This window comes from Saimiri boliviensis, chromosome 1 (genome assembly GCF_048565385.1).
Source record: "Saimiri boliviensis isolate mSaiBol1 chromosome 1, mSaiBol1.pri, whole genome shotgun sequence".
NCBI classification, from domain to species: Eukaryota; Metazoa; Chordata; class Mammalia; order Primates; family Cebidae; genus Saimiri; species Saimiri boliviensis.
This window is the reverse complement of record NC_133449.1, coordinates 123,923,743-123,946,383: the sequence shown is the minus strand read 5'-3', so window position 1 is coordinate 123,946,383 and position 22,641 is coordinate 123,923,743. Positions and strand designations below refer to the sequence as shown.

Here is a 22,641-nt window from a genome sequence, read left to right as displayed (position 1 = left end):
TGTATTTTTAGTCTCTACTAAAAATACAAAAAATTAGCTGGGCACGGTGGCAAGTGCCTGTAATCCCAGCTACTCAGGAGGCTGAGGCAGGAGAATTGCCTGAACCCAGGAGGCAGAGGTTGCGGTGAGCCGAGATTGCGCCATTACACTCAGGCCTGGGTAACAAGAGCGAAGCTCCATCTCAAAAAAAAAAAAAAAAGTTTTAAGTTAAAATGTTAATTAAACATTGCTTCCATTAAGATTTACTTGCTTCTTACATAATGATAAAATTAAGGCAAGTCTCTTAAAAATTCAACAGCTTAAAATGCCAAAAGTTAAAAAAAATTACACATTGTTATGAGTACAATAAACAGTCTAGTTTCCAGAACTGTAGCAAAGCAATAATTCTTTAAAAAATTTTCCTAAAAGCTCCATTTTTCCTGAAGATAATTCTGAAAACTTTGCAACTACAGAAGAAAAGTTATATTAATAGTTCTAGAAAGATTATATTAGAGTTGAGGGACACCCAGGAAAACTGCTGTCGAAAGAAGATGACACAGAGGAAAGGCAAATCCTAATTCAAATGTGTTCAAGGCAAATTACAACACTTGCTAAATCACTTTATTTTGAGGCTTCCACCCAAGCTAAAAATTAGCATATACATGGGGTATGGTAGCTCATACCTGTAATCCCAGCACTTTGGGAGGCTGAGGTGGGAGGATCACTTTAGCCCAGGAGTTTGAGACCAGCCTAGGCAATATACTGAGACCCCATCTCTACAAAAAAAAAAATGCAGAAAATTAGCTGGGTGTGGTGGCATGCACTGTAGAGCCAGCTATTTGGGAGGCTGAGATGGGAGCCTCATCTGAGCCTGGGAGGTAAAGGCTGCAAGCTATGTCTGTGCAAGAGTGAGCCCGTCTTGAAAAGAAAAAATAAAGTGCAAGATCCCCCAAAACAGTGCAAGCCCTTCAACATGCCAATAGTAAAACTTTTGCTTTCCCACCAGGTATATTCAAGATCACACTAAACTCCTGACTCTGTCAAAGCAATCAATCAAACCTAACTACCCTTGAATCCTTAATTTTGTGGTGTAATCACAATACTTCAAAGAAAGTTTTTGAAAGGATTACGTAAGTGATTAACTCTCCATCTCCATTTTAGTAGCCTGAAGCTCTTGCATAAATTCCACAGCTTAGAATCCTGGTCACAACCCTTTTCCCTAAGAACTACGTAAACTACGCCCACTGTCTTCGGCCATTCAGTGATGTCAATGAAAAACCTAATGTCATTTTCATTCTCAATCCTTTGCAGATAACCTTCTGATATGCTAAAGAATTTTCCAAAATATATACAAAGGTATCCTCAATCTCCAGCAAGTGAACAGAGACTGACAGAATGGCTGCTTCCTTGCCTTGCCTTTCCCTTAAGTAGGAAGAGCCACATAAATTCTGATTACATTACTTTTGTAACTCCTTAACCCCTCTATAGAAGTTTTCATGCTAAATTTTCACGTCTCTCCTTGGACCTTGATTGTTGGTTGTCGGTTTTGCGCTTGCTGCTAGTCTCAATGGGTTCCAGAGTCAGCAAGCTAAATACACAGGCAAAGTGGAGACTTCCATTTATGCTCACTAATGAACAACTACCCCAAAACACTTATTAAGCACCTGCTAAGTGCCAGGTATAATCCTCAATGGTTTACATATGTTCTCACTTAACCTTTCCAATGACCAAAGTTAAGATATTTATCCCCATCTTACTTAAGAAAACAGATTTCAAGGCTGGGCACAGTGGCTCACGCCTGTAATACCAACACTTTGGAAGGCCAAGGCTGGCAGATCACTTGAGGTCAGGGAGTTTGAGACCAGCCTGGTCAACATGGTAAAAACCTGTCTCTACTAAAAATACAAAATTTAGTCAAGTGTGGTGGCAGGAGCCTGTAATCCCCGCTACTCAGGAGGCTGAGGCACAAGAATTGCTTGAACACGGGAAGGTTCAAGGTTGCAGTGAGTCAGGATCACACCACTGCACTCCAGATTGGGCAAGAAGAGTAAAACTCCACCTCAAAAAAAAAAAAAAAAAAAAAGGAAAAGGAAAAGGAAAACAGATTTCAAAGTTAAATGTTTCAGATCATAAAACTATTAAGAGATGGAAGTTGGGGCTATCTGATTAAGGAAGACTTAAAAGGGGTAGGGAGTGGCAAAAGGTATCCTAGGCAGAGCATACAAACATATCAGAAATTTCAGACTTGGAAAAGATCTTACACAATCCTCCCATTTTCAAAACAAACAAACAAAAAAGACATACAGAGAATTAACTTGCTAGATATCATATAACTTTGATCAATGTTCTTTTTATCAGCCTTGGGCAGCTCTAATCTAGGACACCCTCCACCTCCCGGGTTCAAATTATTCTCCTGCCTTAGCCTCCTGCCTGTAGCTGGCATTACAGACGCAAGCCACCATGCCGGGCTAATTTTTGTATTTTTAGTAAAGACAGGGTTTCACCATGTTAGTCAGGCTGGTCTCGAACTCCTGCCCTCATGATCCACCCACCTCGGCTTTTGATTCAAAAGTGCTGGGATTACAGGAGTGAGCCACCGTGCCCAGCCTCTAACCTAGGCTATATGTGATCATTTCCTAGATCCTGTTAAAGCAGATAGGCTTGGGATATTTTCTTTTTTTTTTTTTTTTTGAGACGGAGTTTTTGCTCTTGTTACCCAGGCTGGAGTGCAATGGCACGATCTCGGCTCATTGCAACCTCCGCCTCCTGGGTTCAGGCAATTCTCCGGCCTCAGCCTCCTGAGTAGCTGGGATTACAGGCACGCGCCACCATGCCCAGCTAATGTTTTGTATTTTTAGTAGAGACGGGGTTTCACCATGTGGACCAGGATGGTCTCGATCTCTTGACCTTGTGATCCACCCGCCTCGGCCTCCCAAAGTGCTGGGACTACAGGCTTGAGCCACCGCGCCCAGCGGGATATTTTCTTAATTTTAAAAAATACTAACCTTTCTGATTAAGTGTAATAAGATTTCAAAAAATAAAAAAAAATTTAGATTAACTTTTGCTTTTTTTCCCTCCCAACACCAGAGGAATCATCAATCAAAAAAGGAGAGATGAAACCTCATTAAGTAAGAGCTAACAAACATTAACTTTTATTTGAAGTCCTTTTCTGATTATAAACTTTTAACGATCAGACCACCCTTCTTATGGTCTTCATATTATCTCTTAACATTTGAAACTTTCTTAGGCCGGGCGCGGTGGCTCAAGCTTGTAATCCCAGCACTTTGGGAGGCCGAGGCGGGTGGATCACGAGGTCGAGAGATCGAGACCATCCTGGTCAACATGGTGAAACCCCGTCTCTACTAAAAATACAAAAAATTAGCTGGGCATGGTGGCACGTGCCTGTAATCCCAGCTACTCAGGAGGCTGAGGCAGGAGAATTGCCTGATCCCAGGAGGCGGAGGTTGCGGTGAGCCGAGATCGCGCCATTGCACTCCAGCCTGGGTAACAAGAGCGAAACTCCGTCTCAGAAAAAAAAAAAGAAAGAAAATTTCTTGTTGATTATTTCTTGTGGTGCATTCCCTCCTTCCACATTCCCCACCAGTAGTTCTCCAACTTTTTGGTATCAGCAACCCTTGACACCAGTGGTTAGCAAACCATATCCCACAGGCCAGCTCCCTGTTTTGGGAAATAGTTTTACTGAAATACAGTTAAACCTAGTCATTTACAGACTGTCTCTGCTTTCAAGCTACCAGGGCAGAAGCCGAATAGTTGATCCTATGAGTCCTAATCCTTTTAAGAAAAAGTTGGCCTTCAGCTATGAAAACTGCTTAAAAAAAAAAAGGAAAAGAAAAAGTTGGCCTTTATTGGTGGCTCATGCTCGTAATCCCAGCACTTTGGGAGGCCGAGAAGGGCAGATCAGAAGTTCCAAGACCAGCCTGGCCAACATAGTGAAACCCCATCTCTACTAAAACTAAGTAAGTTCGCCAGACATAGTGGCGTGCGCTTGCAATCCCAGCTACTCGGGAAGCTGAGGTGAAAGAATCACTTGAACCCAGGGAGGAAGAGGTTCCATGAGCTGAGATCGTGCCACTTCACTCCAGCCTAGGCAAAAAGAGTGAGACTCCATCTCAGAAAAATAAATAAAATAAAATTCACTTTAAAATAACAATGAAAAAGTCAATCATTTTACCACCATAACTATAATCTTTACAAATTGGATGTATTTCCACACCAATTTTCTAAGTTTTTAAAATATATCTTGTTTGTGACAGAATTCCATAACTCACCAACTCCTAGAAAGTAATTTCATCTTTTAATAGCACACCTCAAAAATGTAGCTATGTATATACTGAATTTGGTTGTAATGAAAAGCTTAAACCTGAATTCCCACTTCAGCTCTTATTAATTAGTTTTATACTGCGAAAAAAATTACAATTTCCTGGGTTTCAAGTCTATTGTTTGTGAAAAACTATAACTACCATTCACAAACTCTGGACATTAACTGAAATCAAGTAGTGGGAACATTCGGTGTATTGCTGACAAGTGACTTACTGCTCTTTACAGAGCCACACAAGAAACCCTACACTGAATAGCTAAACACAAAGACCTGCATTATACTACAGTAGGACCAAACTGAAAACTGCTGTTTCAACCTACTGTGTTCATTTTCATACCTTGAGACTGCAACTGAAAATAAAGGTCACACAGAGGTGGGGTAATTGCTTAAGGCCACGAGTCCAGCCTGAGCAACATGGCAGGAACCCATCTCTACAAAAGTATTTTGAAAATGAGCCAGGCATGGTGGTGTACACCTGTAGTCCTGGCTCCTTCAAGAGGCTAAGGGGAGGCTAGCCTGAGGCCAAAAGCTCAAAAGCTGCAGTGAGCTATGATTGCACCACTGCACTCCAGGCTGAGTGAGTGACAGAGCAAGACCCTGCCTTTAAAAAAAAAAAAAAAAGAAAGAAAAATAAGAAAAGCTTGCTGTGAAATAGATTCCATTGATTAGAAGGATGAAAAAAGTTTGCTGTGAAAGATGCCATATTAACTGGGCAATACTGACCTGCAAGGCACTGTGCCAGCAGCTTCATGCACACTATTTAATCTTCATAAAGTGAGTTTTATCCCCATTTTACAGATGAGAAAAGTGATCAGAAAAACTGAATAAGAGCAAGCTGGCACATACCTGTAGTCTCAATTACTCAAGCGGCTGAATAGAGGGGATCATGTGAGCCCAAGAGTTCAAGGCTGTACTGCACCGTGACTGTGTCTGTGAATAGCTACTGCATGCACTCCAGCCTGGGCAATACAGTGCCTTGAAATAAACAGAAGTACAGCCAGAGGTTTCATGGTCTCTAATTTCATCTTCTTTTGAATAACCCTAAAAAACAGTATGTATGTTCTCCTTACCCAGGTATGGAATATTTAATTTAGCATTCAAAACATCTTTTCCATATTTACAAAAATGTGTCAAGAAAATACAAACTTCCTAAAGTCTTTAAACCTTTATTTTCCATCAAAGTGACAGAATCACATATCATTCTAAGTTTGCCATTAAGTCACTAGATATGAAATCAAAGAAAAGTTAAGTATCAAGGAGAGGTAAGAGCAGAGAAGAGCAACAGAACAAGGCAGAGGATCAAACAGGCTTTTTCAACTTTTTATTCCATGCTACACATTACTAAAATTTTCAAATTACCTTAAAACCTTTTAGCAACACACTTGAAATTAAAATTATTGAAACTATGTCAGTCTTGATTGCAAACTAATCTGCAATATAACCAAGTCTCAGTGCCTAGATAAAGGCATCCAAATACTATTTACTTAGTTATCTGAATACAACCATTTACTGCCTTATGTTTCATATTCTCTAAGGATATAAACTTCTCAAACATTCCAATGCACACTTGCTTTATTACTTCATCTTGGCATTTAAGGTGTGCTTTTTAAAACCTTACTTATAAAACACATGGTACCTAGTTCTACACTCTACCATACAACACATTCAACATCACATTCCATCTGACAAGTCTGGTAGGTTAAGTATGCACACACACACACACACACACACACACACACACACACACAGAGAAAATTTTTTACAGCAGATCAAAATTAACAGTCATCTATAAAGTTTGTGATACTGAACTAAGCATAAAAGAGCACATTGCTAAGAAGACTAAAGAAACCGGGTAAAAAGTCAGATTAGAGAGTCTGACACATTTTAAGATTGATGACTCTTTACTAGTAAAATAGAAAAAAGTAATGGAATTTAAAGGAAAGAAATTCCATGTTTTAAAAAAATCACAGAGCCTGATACCTTTTGAGATCAGATAAAAAATCATAGAGCCTTATTAAAATTCAATTATAATCGGCCAAAATAGTTATAATCTGTGTTGACATAAGCAACGCTACCTGAAACTCTAGCCAAACTATGTTAGTTATTTCAACTAAGGATGTAACACAAAAATTTAACAACGTATACTCATTTCCCTCAAACTAAGATTCTATTCGCAAGGAGTTCACATTTCTCTAAGAATTTAATGTTTAACTTTTCTGTTTTTAATCATCTAAAAAACAGTATCAGCACATTTTGAATAATTTGAATACATCTGTTAGCCATGTAATTAAATGCCTCTATTCATATTTATGGTTACATTGGCTCTAAGTTGGTCCTATAGTGCTCTAATTATGCAAGCTAAATAGAAATGCTTAGGTATGTTTAATACATAAATAATGCATTTGTGTGAAGCAAAGCCTAAATCCCACCATGGTTTCCACTAAAGCACTTATATGCCAGTAAAAAAAGAAGATCTCATATGACCACATGATACAGGGCCATTAAGGGATGCTTAACTGAAAAAGAACCTGCCTGTTCTTTCATAACCATAAGTCAACCCCTAAGTGCTGTTTCAAGACTTAAATTCAGCAGACAGTATCCAATATTTTAGTAAATCGTTAATTGAATTTCAATGGTTCTGTGTTTTGCTTGTATTTAAACTGCAAGTTTTGAACTGTCAGCAACACCTGACAGAGTTGACAGATCACTGGGCTCCTGCCCGATAAACTCTATTCACCGACTTCATATATTCTTGGTTTTCCTATCTCACCAGTCACTTCTCAGCTTCTTTTTATTCCCTCCAGATTTGTCTGAAACCCCCCACGTACATCCAATTTCCCCTTCAGGGGGATGGCCAAAGAGAAGCTCCTTATCACCTCCCCAAGTCTCTCTACTCAGAGCCTTCCTTTTTTCAATTGATAGCAACTCCATCCTTCCAGTTACTCAGGTCAAAAGCCTTCAAGTCAGCCTTGATTCTCTTCCCTTTCACTACATCCATCTAAAACAGTAAGGAAATCTTACTGTACCTCCCTTCAAAATATATTCAGACTCCAACCATTCCTCACTACCACTACCATTTAGTCCAAGCCACCAATATGGCTCATCTGTACTACAGCAATATCCTCCCAACCAGTCTCCCTGTTTCCAGCTATGTCAACCACCCTCACCACCTAATATGCTCTGGGCATAGCAACTAGATTAATTAATCCAGCTCCGTTTATATCAGATGATGTAAATCTCTGCTCTATACTCTCCACTGGCTACCCATGTTAGAGTAAAAGCTGAAATCCTAAAAACAGCCCACAAGGGACTATTATGTATAAGGACACAATATGGTGCTGTGTCCCCAATTCTCTGACTTCATCTCCTACTTCGTTCCCCTTTACTCACTGCACTCACTTCCTTGTTCGATGGCAATGCTAGGTTGCTCCTTTGGGCCTGTGCCTTAAAATACTTTTTTCTTGCATATCCATGTGGCTAACTCCCTAACCTTCAAATCTTTACTTAAATGTGACATTCAATAACACTCAGACCCTCTATTTAAAATAGCAAGCAGTGCCCTGCTCACTGCCCCTCTACCATATACTCCTAAATCTTTGGCCATCTCACGCCTCTTCCTTTTCCTTTCCCTCCCCAATTCCCCACCAGTCTATCCTTTTCCCCCCATAGAATGTATTGTCTTCTAACAGGTTACGTAATTCACTTATTATTTTTTATTTGTTGTTATAGGTGTCCCCTGTCCTCAACTGGAAGGTAGGATCTCTCTCTGGTTCAACATATATCCCAAAAACTTAATACAGTGCCTGGCACATAGTACAGGCTCCAATAAATATTTTTTAGCCAGGCGCGGTGGCTCAAGCCTGTAATCCCAGCACTTTGGGAGGCCGAGGCGGGTGGATCACGAGGTCAAGAGATCGAGACCATCCTGGTCAACATGGTGAAACCCCGTCTCTACTAAAAATACAAAAAAGTAGCTGGGCATGGTGGCACATGCCTGTAATCCGAGCTACTCAGGAGGCTGAGGCAGGAGAATTGCCTGAACCCAGGAGGCGGAGGTTGCGGTGAGCCGAGATAGCACCATTGCACTCCAGCCTGGGTAACAAGAGCAAAACTCCATCTCAAAAAAAATATATATATTTTTTTTAGATGAATAAATAAATGAAAGCAAGAACTTTGGACTTTTGGGCAGCAACATCCAAAGTCAGAAAGTAATATAACAATGCTTTTTGCCAGGCGCGGTGGCTCAAGCCTGTAATCCCAGCACTTTGGGAGGCTGAGGCGGGTGGATCACGAGGTCGAGAGATCGAGACCATCCTGGTCAACATGGTGAAACCCCGTCTCTACTAAAAATACAAAAAACTAGCTGGGTGTGGTGGCGCGTGCCTGTAATCCCAGCTACTCAGGAGGCTGAGGCAGGAGAATTGCTTGAACCCAGGAGGCGGAGGTTGCGGTGAGCCGAGATCGCGCGCCATTGCACTCTAGCCTGGGTAACAAGAGCGAAACTCCGTTTCAAAAAAAAAAAAAAAAAAAAATGCTTTTTAAATTCTCAAAGAAAATTATATCCTAGAATTCTATACTCAATTATCCTGAAAGCATTGAGAGCAGAACGATGATGCAAGGTTTCAAAATATACCTTCCCTGGGTATGTTCTTAGGAAGCTCCTGGAAAACAAGCTCTTCAAACAGAAGGGAAGTAACCAAGAGAGAGAACAGGGTTACAATAAACAGAAGACTGCATCCAGGAGAAAGGTAAAGAAACTACTGAAGATACTAACAACTTCATGCTAGAAGAGGGCAACCTGCTAGAACATTTAGACAACTGGCAAGGAATGTGAGGTAGCATTAGCTGTAAGCACAGAAGATAACGAAGCCAAAATAGGAGGGAGGAAAAATATTACTTACAAAAAATACAAACTAAAAAATGCAGAGAAAGAAGTAATCAGTTAATTACATGGCTCGAATTGTGAGTAACTGTGACAGTCATGATAATGCAAATAAAAAAACTGCAGTGTTGCTTACTAAATTAGGAGTATAGGAATGAGAAGGGTATGCACATGCAATGGGAGCAACAAGAGTTAAAGTCACAAAAGAGAATCAACAAAGAAAGCCAAAAACTGAAAACTAGAAACAAAAGAGGCAGGTTATTTAAAGACAAAGATAAATGCAAAAATAATCAGCTAAAAGAGGTAAAAGTAGTTGCCTCTGGAAAAGGACATCTGAAAAATAGGGGTGGGAAGCTTCTCTTTTTAAAAAAAAAAAAGTGTGAAACTATTTGATTCTGAACATATGTGATGTAAAACTCTTCAGAATAAAAGAACAAGAAATTCAAAAACTTTGCAAGAGAAACATCACAGATTGCACGCATTAGTAAGAAAAAGACATACATACATTTGTTTTCAAAGATTTGATTCCATGTATTGGTGAAGATGTGGGGAAACAGATTCTCCTATAGCTTTGGGAATGTCCACTGTGAAGGCTTCTCGTAAAATCTGGCAGTCTGTATCAAAATTTAAAGTATATTATACACTCTGAATCAGTGGATTTTCTTTCAAGAGTCTATCCTCCGGCTGGGTGTGGTCGCTCATGCCTATAAGCTCAACACTTCAGGAGGTGAGGAGGGTGAATCACTTGAGGTCAAGAGTTCAAGACCAGCCTGGCCAACAAACACAGGGAGACTTCTGAACTCCAGCTAGGACACACAGTGAGACTCCATCTCAAAAAAAAAAAAAAGAAAGAAAGGAAAAAAAAAAGTTTATCCTCTAATCCAAACATGTTGGCAGCTGGCAAAGGGGATGGAGTGAGGGGGTGTACAGATGCCTGTTTGTAACAGTAAACTGAAAACAGCCTTATCCTAAGAAAGTGGTTAAATTATGGTCCATACAACAGAATACTGTGCTGCCTTTTTAAAATAAATAAAATGGACTCACATCAGACATACTGACATGTCCAAATCAACTGTTTAAATGGGAGTGAGAGGCTGTGCGTAGTCGCTCACACCTGTAATCCCAGCACTCTGGATAGCTGAGGCAGGAGGATCACTTGAGGTCAGCAGTTCGAGACCAGCCTGGCCAGTGAAACCCCATCTCTACTAAAAATACAAAAATTATTTGGGCATGATGGTGCGTGCCTGTAATCCAAGCTACTCGGGAGGCTGAAGCAGGAGAATCTCTTGAACCTGGGAGGTGGAGGGTGTAGTAAGCTGAGATCAGGCCACTGCACCCCAGCCTAGGCGACAGAGCAAGACTCTACCTCTAAATAAACAAATACATAGGAGGGAAAAAAAGCCACAGAATATACAGATTACAATCTAATTTGGGTTAAAAGAAAAAAATGGGTAAGTATAGTAGATATGTACATTGATGTATCTATTTTCACCTATGTATGCATGTATGCAGCATGTAATGAAACAGAAAAGAAACTGGAAGGACCTCCAAACTCCAGAATGTATTAGAGCAAGGCAGAGGAAGTCTGGAATCAGAAACCAAAGGAATGGGACCACTGAACTACAGGCACACAAAGCATGAAGAACTGCAAGAAACAGAGACTGTAAGTACAAACTTCATCATTTAAAATTATAGTACACAGTTCAAACACATATAGTTCTTAGAGGTGATAATCATTTCCTGAGAAATGCAAGACTTTAAGTCAGATCAAAGAAACTAACTTTAAAATATTTATGGCTGAGTAAAACAAAAAAATGTGAAGCACACACAGACTACACCAAAATGTCTACAAAGGTTACTTTTTAATAATCAGATTACAAATAATCATTTGGAGGTGAGGGGCACTTCTGTATTTCTCAAATATTTCATAAAATTATTGGTAATAAAAAATATTACACCTAGAACTTTTAGTGCATATTTTATCTTCCCACATTTTGTTGATAAATTGCTAGTAACTTCCTACAAAATATAAAACACAATTTGAAAGTTTTCTCCTTGCTTTCACTTTTTCCTTAAAATTTTTCAAATAGATGGATACAAGAAATTTAAAACCAGCCTACTGACAAAAATCTACATATTCTGTACAAACGTTTTATTCTACACTATAAAAAAATCTTAATTTTTTTTTGAGACAGAGTCTGGCTCTGTCACCCAGGATGGAGTGCAGTGGTGCAATCTTAGTTCATTGCCACTTCCACCTCCCAGGTTCGAGCAATTCTTCTGTCTCAGCCTCCCCAGTAGCTGGGATTACAAGCACCCAGTACTACACCCGGCTAAAAAAATAAATCTTTAATATTTTAAAAGTTAACAAAGACAGAATAAAATTTATGACAGCCCCCCCCTGCTCCCCTCACAAACTCAAAAGAATAGAGTCTGCACAAATTAATTCACATCTGTATAAACAAGACATCGGAAGTTGTTCTAACAAAATTAAATCAGGGCCCTCGATAAATCTTTAAAGTAAAGCTACCTTTCCTAACAAATTCAAAAGAGTAAAACGTAATATGTAATAAAAAGGAAGGAAACCAGAAAGACGTTTTTAAGAAGTAGAGGATTATTTCATTTTGTTAAATTATTGAAGTACTCTTTCCAAGATAGAGTCTTTGCAGAGAAGCTAGTATACACTTATATTTACTGTATCAACCATCACTAGACCAAGGTGGTCAATGTGACAATACCAAGTACAGTGAAATATTTTCTACAAAATTCAAGACTGGCATTAAATTGCTTAAGAAAATATTTCTCACTGGCAAGATCTGCTTTACAAACATAACTAGTTCTCTAAAATATTTTTCCTTTCTAGTTTCTTCCATATGTGCCCATGCTCCCTGTTCAAAACAAACAAAAATGAATAAGCAAAAAAAAAAAGCAAGTTCAAACATGATAGGGCAAATACAAACTTAACGGAAGGTCTTTGCCAGCATTACTATGGTCATATCTTGTCTATAACATTACACTTAAAGTTCTTGAAGATTTTTTTTTTCTTTTGAGACAGAGTCTTGCTCTGTTGCCCAGGCTGGGGTGCAGTGGCACCATCTCGGCTCACTGCAACCACGCCTCCCATGTTCAAGTGATTCTCCTGCCTCAGCCTCCAAGTAGCTGGGATTACACGTAGATGTTACCATGCCCAGGTAATTTTTGTACTTTTAGTGGAGACAGGGACAGGGCTTCACTATGTTGGCCAGGCTAGTCTTTAACTCCTGACCTCAAGTGATCCGCCGGCCTTGGCCTCCCAAAGTGCTGGGATTACAGGACTGAGCCACCATGCTGAGCCTCCTGAAGATTTAAGGGAAAAAAAAAAATCATTGTAGAAATACTGGTCAAAAAGAATTTGAGACTGTCGGGGAAAACAAAGACTTAAAAAACAAAAGGGCCAGGCATGATGACTCACTACGATATAATCCCAACACTTCAGGAGGCCAAGGCGGGAGGATCGATAGAGCCTATCAGTTTGAGACCCACCTTGGCAACATAGTGAGACCTCATCTCTAATAAAAATAAAAATAATAATAATAATAATAATAATAAAGTAAGAAACACTGGGACACATGGCAATTCAGCTGGTAACTTTTGTCACAGACAAGCTAAATAGTACTCCTTAATCACACAAACATAATGTCAGTGAAAGAAGGCAAACAGAAATTAAAGAGTACAAACTGTAGTGTTTCATTCACATAAAGCATGAAATTAGGCAAAATCAGTCTATGGTGTAAAAAAGTCAAGAGGTGGTTTCCTGTGAAGGGGGCAGCTCCTTGTTTTTTTGATCTGAGAGGTGGTTACAATAGCGTGTCCTTTGTGAAAACTCATCAAGCTGTACACATAATTTGAGCACTTTTCCATATGTATTTAAGCTAATGTCAACAAAACAGTTTACATTTAGAAAATAAAAGTGCTTTGTGCACCTGCGTGCGTAAAAGAAAAAAAAAGTCCTAGGCCGGGCGCGGTGGCTCAAGCCTGTAATCCCAGCACTTTGGGAGGCCGAGGCGGGTGGATCACGAGGTCAGGAGATCGAGACCAACGTGGTCAACATGGTGAAACCCCGTCTCTACTAAAAATACAAAAAATTAGCTGGGCATGGTGGCACGTGCCTGTAATCCCAGCTACTCAGGAGGCTGAGGCAGGAGAATTGCCTGAACCCAGGAGGCGGAGGTTGCGGTGAGCCGGGATCGCGCCATTGCACTCCAGCCTGGGTAACAAGAGCGAAACTCCGTCTCAAAAAAAAAAAAAAAAAAAAAGTCCTAATATTACTCTAGGTATTATCCTGGTATCTCCTTGAACAGTAACAACCAGATGCTAACATCAGATAACATTTCACAGCATCTCTCCCCCACTCTCTCCCTCTGCACAGTTCTTCAACCTGTCTGTGTCTCTACTACCCATTTGTTCCAGCAATACTCCTCAGGTCCTAGAGCAGGCCAAATTCATTCCTACTTCATGGGGCCTTTATCTGGCTGCACCTTCCATCTAAGATGTACTCCTTCCCCCTTCAAAAGGCTAGCTCCTTATCCTTGGATACAAGGTCTCCCTTCCACCCCCACTGGCCACTTCAGCACTGACTCCTTTATAGTATACATCACAGTTTATAATTCTGTTCCTTTATTTCCTCACTAGAAGGTAAGTAGTAATATTTAGAGAAGTAACTTACTCAATAACTAATCTTTTTATATTATTTAAACACTTTCTGTTAGGCAGTGTGCTTTTAGATGCAAAAGTAGGCAGTGTCCCAGCTCTCATGGAACTTAAAGTCACAAACACAACTAATTAGTGAGAGTCAAGAGACACATCAAGGTTTCACTCTTAAGGACTTGTGCTCTTAGCCACTTAATTATACTGACTCTCACATTTAGAACATGGTAGGGGGGGCAGTGGGGGGAACAGGGCAGGCAGGGAACAGCAATATACTTAATAACTGTTCATGTACTAATAGAACTAAGGCTTAGAAAGGTTTAGTGATCTACCCCAAAGAGGCACAAATAGACATTTCAGAGACTAAATACAATTATGACCAAAGACACAGAAATGCTAAAGCAGTATTCAAGGAACAAAAGAACCCAGTTTGCCTATGTAGGGCAAAGAGGAAACCCTGGCAGTAAAGCTGGAAAAGTTTGTAAGAGACACTGTGCCTTGGTAAAAACAAAACAAAACAAAACAAAAAAAAGGGTGGAAAACTTTATTAAGAACAGTGTGAGGTCAGTCACTCAACTGTTTACTCAGCATCAGCTATGTTCCAGAAAGAATGCTAAACTCTCGAGACACAAGCGTGACCAAGACCTCATAGAGATTACAGTCTATTTGGGGAGGCATACAACTAAAGAAAAATTATAATTCAGGAGAATATGTGTTACAATAGGGCTGAGCAGAGTGCTAAAGGAACACAGAGATGACACCCAATTCAATGTGGGGAGTTCACAAAGAGCTTCTCAGCTACTGATGTCCAGGCTGAGATAATAGAGCTAAATAGGATCAGAGGGGCTTGCCAGTACAGAGTCCAAAATGGCAAGGGAGTAAGTAACAAGAAAGGCCTCTCAGGAGGGGCTATGTACCTACGAACCATATCAAGGAACTTAGGACTTTACATTGAAAGCCTTTTAAGTCAGGGTCACCTATTAGAAAGCTTAAACTTCCACACTGACCTGGAAAAAAAAAAAAAAAGTTTAAACTGCATTAGGAAAACTCACTGTAAGGCTGGCAACCAAAAGGAGACAGACCTCTTAAAGGTAGAAGGAATGAATGTAAATGTGAAGACAGGCAATGCCAGTTTTGAGATAGAGAATTGAAAAAATATCTGCAAGAGGCCAGGCACAGTGGCTCACACCCGTAATCCCAACACTTCGGGAGGCCAAGGAAGGTGGATCGCCTGAGGTTAAGAGTTCGCGTGACCAGCCTGGCCAACATAGTGAAACCCTGTCTCTACTAAAAATATAAAAAAATTATCTGGGAGTAGTGGCACATGCCTGTGGTCCCAGCTCCTCGGGAGGCTAAGGCGTAAGAACTGCTTGAACCTGGGAGGCGGAGAGTGCAGTGAGCTGAGATCGTGCCACTGCACTCACTCCAGCCTGGATGACAGAGCTAGACTCTGTCACGAAGAAAAAAAAGTAATTTTATATATATATATATATATATATATATATATATATATATATATATATCTACAAAGAATATATCTGAAAAAAACTGTTATCCAAAATATACAAACCTGGTGGATCACCTGAGGCCAGGAGTTCACCAGCCTGGCCAACATGGCTAAACCCCGTCTCTACTAAAAATACAAAAATTATGCAAATCAACAGGAACTTGGGAAAATAAAATACAAAAAAACTAGCCAGGCCTGGTGGTACATGCCTCTAATCCCAGCTACTCAGGAGCTACTCTGGAGGCTGAGCATGAGAAAAACTGCTTGAGCCTGGAAGGCAGAGGTTGCAGTTAGCTAAGATGGCACAACTGCATCCAGTCTGGACAAGAGTAAGACTAGACTACCTCAAACAATAACAACAACAACAACAAAAACTCACCAATAACAAAACAACTTACCCAACTTAAAAAAAAAATTTTTTTAAACTGAAAAGACTAACATGGTAGGCAGAGACCAGACCAAAAAAAAAAAGAGAGAAAGAAAAGACTAACAGACTCCCCACCAAAAAAAGATATACAGATGGCTACTAGCACATGAAAACACGCTCCACATCACATGTCATCATGGAAACGCAAATTTAAAACAGTAAGATATGACTACTCTTATTGTGAGGTGTGGTGACTCATGGCTGTAACCCTACCACTTTTGGAGGCCTGGGCAGGCGAGACCAACCTGGCCAGCATGGCAAAAACCCGTCTCTACTAAAAACACCAAAATAAATTAGCTGGGCATGATGGTGTACACCTGTCATCTCAGCTACTTGGGAGGAGAATCATTTGAATTCAGGAAACGAAGGTTGCAGTGAGTTGAGACTGTGCCACTGCACTCTAGCCTGGGTGATAGAGAGACTGTCTCAAAAAGAAAAAAGAAAGATAGAGACCACTACACACCTGTAAGAACGGCTAAAACTCAGAACAGAGTGGTACCCCAAATCTAGCTGAGGATGTAGAGCAAGGAACTCACATTCATTGCTTGTGGGAGTGCAAAATGGTATAGCCAATCTGGAAGACAGTTGGGCAGTTTTTTTTGGTTTTTTTTGTTTTTGTTTTTTAACAAAACTAAAGGTACTCTTCACTTTGGGAGGCCAAGGCAGGTGGATCACTTGAGGTCTAGAGATCAAGACCAGCCTGGCCAACACATTGAAACCCTCTCCCTACTAAAAAATCCAAACATTAGCTGGGCATGAAGGCAGGTGCCTGTAATCCCAGCTACTAGGGAGGCTGAGGCATGAGAATCACTTGAACCCAGAAGGTGGAAGTTGCAGTGAGCTGAGATTGTGCCGCTGTACTCCATACTGGGCAACAGAGTGAGATTCAGCCTCAAAACAAAAGCAACAACAACAAAAAACACAACTAAACATACTCTTTCTATCTGACCCAGCATTCACATTCCTTGGCAGTTAAAAGGAGTTAAAAATTCATGGCCATACAAAAACCTGCATATAGATGTATACAGCAGCTTTATTCAGAACTGCCAAAACTTGGAACCCAACCAAGACATCCTTCAGTCGGTGAATGGATAAACCAACCGTGGTACATCTAGACAACGGAATATTATTCAGCCCTAAAGAAATGCATTACCAAGCCAGGCGTGGTGGCTCACACCTATAATCCCAGCACTTTGGGAGGCCGAGACAGGTGGATTACGAGGTCAAGAGATCAAGGCCATCCTGGTCAACAGAGTGAAACCTTGTCTCTACTAAAAATACAAAAAAATTAGCTGGATGGTGGCACGTACCTGTAATCCCAGCTACTCAGGAGGCTGAAGCAGGAGAATTGCCTGAACCCAGGAGGCGGAGGTTGCAGTGAGCCGAGATGGCGCCATTGCACCACTCCAGCCTGGGTAACAAGAGCGAAACTCCGTCTCAAAAAAAAAAAAAAAAAAAAAAAGGAAATGCATTACCAAGCCATAAAGGAAACCTAAATGCATATTACTAAGTGAAAGAAGCCAATGAGAAAAGGCTACATATTGTAAGAGCCCAGCTATACATATGACACTTGGAAAGGGCAAAACAATGGAGACTAAAAGTAAAAAGATCAGTGGTTAGGGGTGTGGGGTAAACAGGTGGAGCACAGAGGATTTCCACGGCAGTGAAACCATTCATGTACGTCATATATTTGTCTAAACCATTAAAATGTATGCCACTATAATCTTTGGGTGATGATGGCGTGTCAACTTAGGTTCCTCAGTTATACTGTTATCACTTTGGTGGGGAATGTTAACAGAGGTTACACATGTGTGGGGGCAGGGGCTATATGCAAAATCTCTTCTCTTCCACTCCATTTGCTATGACCCTAATGCTGCTCTAAGAAATAAAATCAATCTTTAAAATTTGCATAATAGGATATATGGGTCTACATCTCCACAAGCAGAAAGACTGGAGGCCAGGTATAACAGCTCACACCTGTAAATCCCAGCACTTTAGGAGGCCGAGGTGGGCAGCTTACTCATGAGCCCAGCAGTTCGTGATCAGCCTAGGTAAGACGACAAAACCCGACCTGCTCTCTACTAAATATATATACATATACATATATTGAGACAGAGTTTCGCTCTTGTTGCCCAGCCTGGTGCAATGGCATCTCAGCTCACTGCAACCTCTGCCTCCCAGGTTCAAGCCATTCTCCTGCCTCAGCCTCCCAGCTGGGATTACAGGCATGTGCCACCATGCCCAGCTAATTTTTTGTATTTTTTAGTAGAGACGGGGTTTCTCCATGTTGGTCAGGCTGGTCTCAAACTCCCTACCTCAGGTGATCTGCCCACCCTGGCCTCCCAAAGTGCTGGGATTACAGGCGTGAGCCACCAAGCCCGGCCAATATATATTTTTTTAAATTAGCCCAGCATGGTGGTACATGACCCTAGTCCCAGCCACTTGTGAGGCTAAAGCGGGAGGATCCTTTGACCCTAGGAGTTGCAAGCTGCAATAAGCTATAATATCACCACTGCACTCCAGCCTGGGCAACAGAGAGAGACTCTCAAAAAAAATAAAAATTAAAAAAAAAATCTGAATGTCATTAATATGTGGACAGTAGTAGGTGAGTAAACAAACATATATTAAGCAGCAGGTACTGAGAATATATATTAAAAACACAATTCTTGCCCTTATGCAACAGATGGGAACTAAATCATTTAAAGTACATTAGAAATACTGCTATTTTGAATACTTATTGTAAAGAGGAAAATTTCATCCCCTTTTTTTTGGAGGGGATGGGAGGTTCTAAGGATTTCATACAGATTTTGTTGTAAGTGAGGTCCATACCAAAAATACCCAGAATTTAAACATTTTACAAGGTGAATATGAATATTCCACAAAATTCTGCAATAAATCTCTTTAAACAAAGAACGAACCTCCAATTTAAAAATTGTGTAAATCAACTGCATATTATACAATTTAGCAGTCACCTAAAATTTTGCAAATTACTAAACTTACTTTGTTATCCTAATTATGTAAGATCTGTTTTCAAAATACCATTCACTGAAAATCCTATTTGTTATGCTATGTCATTGTAGACATATCCTAATAATTCCTTTATAACTCCGATTAATTTTAACCTAATTATGCTTTTTAGTTACAGATGTTAAGAAAGAATATTTCTCTACAGCAATTTTATTTTATTTATTTTTTTTTTTTTTTGAGACGTAGTTTCACTCTTGTTACCCAGGCTGGAATGTGCAATGGCACAATCTCGACTCACCACAACCTCCGCCTCCTGGGTTCAAGCAATTCTCCCGCCTCAGCCTCCCGAGTAGCTGGGACTACAGGCATGCGCCACCATGCCCAGCTAATTTTTGGATTTTTAGTAGAGACGGAGTTTCACCATGTTGACCAGGATGGTCTCAATCTCTTGACCTCGAGATCCACCCGCCTCGGCCTCCCAAAGTGCTGGGATTATAGGCGTGAGCCACCACAGTAATTTTTTAAGAACTTCCCAAAACTTGGAGGAAATAGATGAATATTTACCAAATGTAAAATGCATTACAATTGCTTCTGAATTTGTACTTCGTGGAATACTTATCCTGAAAAGTTACCAGTTCCATACCTATTAATTATACTGTACTTCGATTTAAAATAATGAATGTTACTAAATTATGCTGGAGAGATGCCAGTAACTTAAACCAATTCTATGATGTATTTAAAAAAAAAAAAAACTGGCATAGTAACCTCTGGGGAAAAAATTCTGGATAGAATTGCAACTAACCATCCAAGATTACAAAAATCTGTATCTTTATTTAAATTTTCAGAATAAAACATTACACAATTTGTGTAATCCACTTTGACTCTTAAAATCTACCAGTCTAAAGTCGTCCTAAAAGCTAGCTAAAATTCTCTCCACCATAATTTGAGCCACTATCTCCCCGATAAAATTACCAGACCATTACATTTGCTGCCACACTTCACTCTGCTCTTCAGTAACTTCTAAAAGTGATGGAGACACCACAAATACGACCACAGGTACACTCAAAGGTATTCAGTGTCCCACTTTTCCAAGTTGGTTAAATCAAGTCCTGGAAAGTGAACTGATCAATAAATCTAAACTAGCTAAAAGGAGACCTCATTTTAATCAATTTGATTTTCAAAGATACAGCCATTCAAATCCCCGGCCATAGCAATTTCCACTACCCCAAAGTCTGTCAGTTTATCATACGAAATCTCCTTGTCCTTTTTAACAAAATGCATTGAAAGAAAAAAAAAAACAGCACTGAAGGTCTGAGACCTGATTTCACAAATTCTGGCCTATGCACTTCCATCCTGCCAACATAACTCTCCAAGGTAATTAACTGCTAAGACTGTTTGATAGCTAAGAGTTTAGCTATCAAACAGTCTTAGCAGTTAAGCATTCGTTGAGCATTTAGCATGCGCCTGCCACTGCTTTAAGCCCTTCTATTGTCATCTCATCAATTCTTTTTTTTTTTTTTTTGTATTCATTTTATCTCATCAATTCTTAACAGGGTTTGAGGTGAATACTGTAGTTATACCCATTTTGCAGATACGGAAAACGAAGCACAGAGAGGTTAAGCATCTACCCAAGAACACAAACCGGTGGAAAAGGATTTGTTTCACCCAAAGCAGTCTAGACTTCAGAGCCCGTGCTCTCAGCATCCAACTGCTGAAGAGTTAACAATATACCCTTGACAGCCGCTATAAGCAAAGGTAAATGTTCAACGGCTAGGAAAGGGCAGTCCGAGCACTGTCCTAAATCCAGTATCCAAGTTCATGGCATCTACGACTTCGGGGAAACAGCTACACATAATCAGATCTTCCGAACACCGAAGCTGGACTTTTCCGAATGTTCAAGCAAACATATTCTGTATCTTTCCAGGAACTGGCAGACGGCGAAAAAGACCTACGCATCGCTGCGGCCCAGGTTATTCACTTTCCTAAGTTATAAATTTGGGAGCGTTAAGAAAGGACCCCCAACTACCAGACAAACGCAGCCTAGGAAATGCCAGGTTTATAATAAGCTAAAGCTTCCCCGGCACGCCGTTCACGCGCTCTCTTCTCCAACGACATAAACAAGGGAGGAGGCTGCATTCTTCCCACTGCACAATGAAGCCTCGGGCCGGAGCGACAGGAAGAGCGCAGCCCCGTCCCGGACGGCTCCAGCCCAGGGTCGGAGCAGGGAGCGGAGGCCAAGGCCGTCCGAGCGGCGCCGTACGCCGCGGGGAGGAGCGGGAGGGCAGAGCCGGCCACTGCCGGCACTCAGCTGACCTCCGCCATGTTGGCCGTACACCCCGGGACCCTCCACAACAAAGGCCGGCACGAGGGCGCGGGGCGCGCCGGGCGCCTCCCCCAGCCGGGCCCGCCTCCCGGGTGCGCGGGGGCCGGGCTGCCGCCGAGGCCCTTCCCCCGCCCTCGGCCCGGCCGCGCGAGGCCGACCCCCGCCACCACCCCGCCGGGCCCGGGGCTCCGGGGGCGGGGGCGAGCCGACTCGCGGCGGCGGGCAGGGGAGGGGCGGGGGGCGGCGCTCGACCGGGCGGCCGGGCTCCGACCGAGACAAAGGCGCCGCCGCGCCGACGACTGCCCGCGCCCCGGCCCCGGCCGCACGACCCCGCCGGGCCGCCCTTCCCGCCCTCCGCCATTACCGGGCTTGGGCGCCCGCCTCCCGAAGAGCCCCTTGCCGCCGGCTCCTCCCTCGGGCCGGGCCCCACTTACCTGTGGGCGGAGAGCGCGCCTCGGACCCCGGTCCTGGCACCAACGCGCTCCGTCGCCAACCCCCGCCACTGCGGGCAGCGTCACCGCCTCTTCCCGGCGCCGAGACCGACAGAACACCCTGGGCCGCTTCTGCCACTCGAGAGCGCGCCCCGCAACGGCCGCCCCGACTCCCCCCAGGCCGCCGCCGCCGCCGCCGCCGTTTCGCGCGTCCTCGAGCCCGCCGCGCGCCCCCGCTAAATACCACACACTGCGGCGGCAGCCATGAGGAGGCGCGGCCCCGCGCACTGGAAGCCGGGGGAGGCGGGGCTTCCGCGGGCGCGCAGGCGCACTGGCGTTGGCGCGGCCGGCGGCGGCCTGCGCGGGCGGCTCTGTGCGGGTCTCCTAGGGCCGTCGTAGTTGCGGGGGGCCCCTCGGCTACCGTTGCTGCGCCCGCGCACCGGGCGCCCAACAGACGCTGGCACGTGGCGCTCTGGCCCGCCAAAAGCGAGCGCTTGCCCGTCGGGTAAAGGCGGCTCCTCCCGCGGCGCTTTGTTCCGGGGCCGCGTGACCCCTAGGCTTCGACCAGAGGGGTCGCCCCACAGGATGCGAGCCCTGGGCTGGCCGCCGCCGCGGCTGTGTGCGACCCCCCGTTTTGTCTGCTTTCGCGCAGCGCCTCCACGGGTCCTTCCCAACTCCACTCAGTCCCAAAGAAAAAGAAAGCGGCTGCCTTGGCCACCGACCGGGATCTCACCCCTAAGGAGAGTCCAAGCCAGGCGTCCCCAAACTTTTTACACAGGGTCCAGTTCACTGTCCCTCAGACCGTTGGAGGGCCGCCACATACTGTGCTCCTCTCGCTGACCACCAGTGAAAGAGGTGCCCCTTCCTGAAGTGCGGCGGGGGGCCGGATAAATGGCCTCAGGGGGCCGCAGTTTGGGGACTCCTGGTCCAAGCGTTTCCCGTGGTTGAGCCTCTTCTCAGCAACTGCAGGACGAGCTTCAAAACTTGTTTCAGCTGAAAAATGGATAACGGGGAAGCAAGTCTTTTCCTCTGTGTCCATGCTCATCTAGAAAGTCCCTAATTAGGGACTCTGCGTTCCACTTGAAATAAAAAAAGGAAAA

The 22,641-nt window shown here is 42.7% G+C and overlaps 1 protein-coding gene across 3 annotated transcripts in view; it reads right to left on the bottom strand.

Moving 5' to 3' along the window:
• SIAH1 (siah E3 ubiquitin protein ligase 1) overlaps positions 1–21,820 on the bottom strand; it is a 30,217-nt gene extending 8,397 nt beyond the window's left edge. Inside the window, exon 1 of one of the 3 annotated variants that reach the window (XM_039475884.2) lies at positions 21,545–21,820. The gene's annotated coding sequence lies outside the window, so the exon portion shown is untranslated. Of the gene's footprint in view, positions 1–5,164; positions 13,490–21,474; positions 21,498–21,544 lie in introns of those variants that run through there. The other 2 variants (XM_074403383.1, XM_074403379.1) reach the window with 2 other exon arrangements.
• Positions 21,821–22,641: the final 821 nt, after the last annotated feature.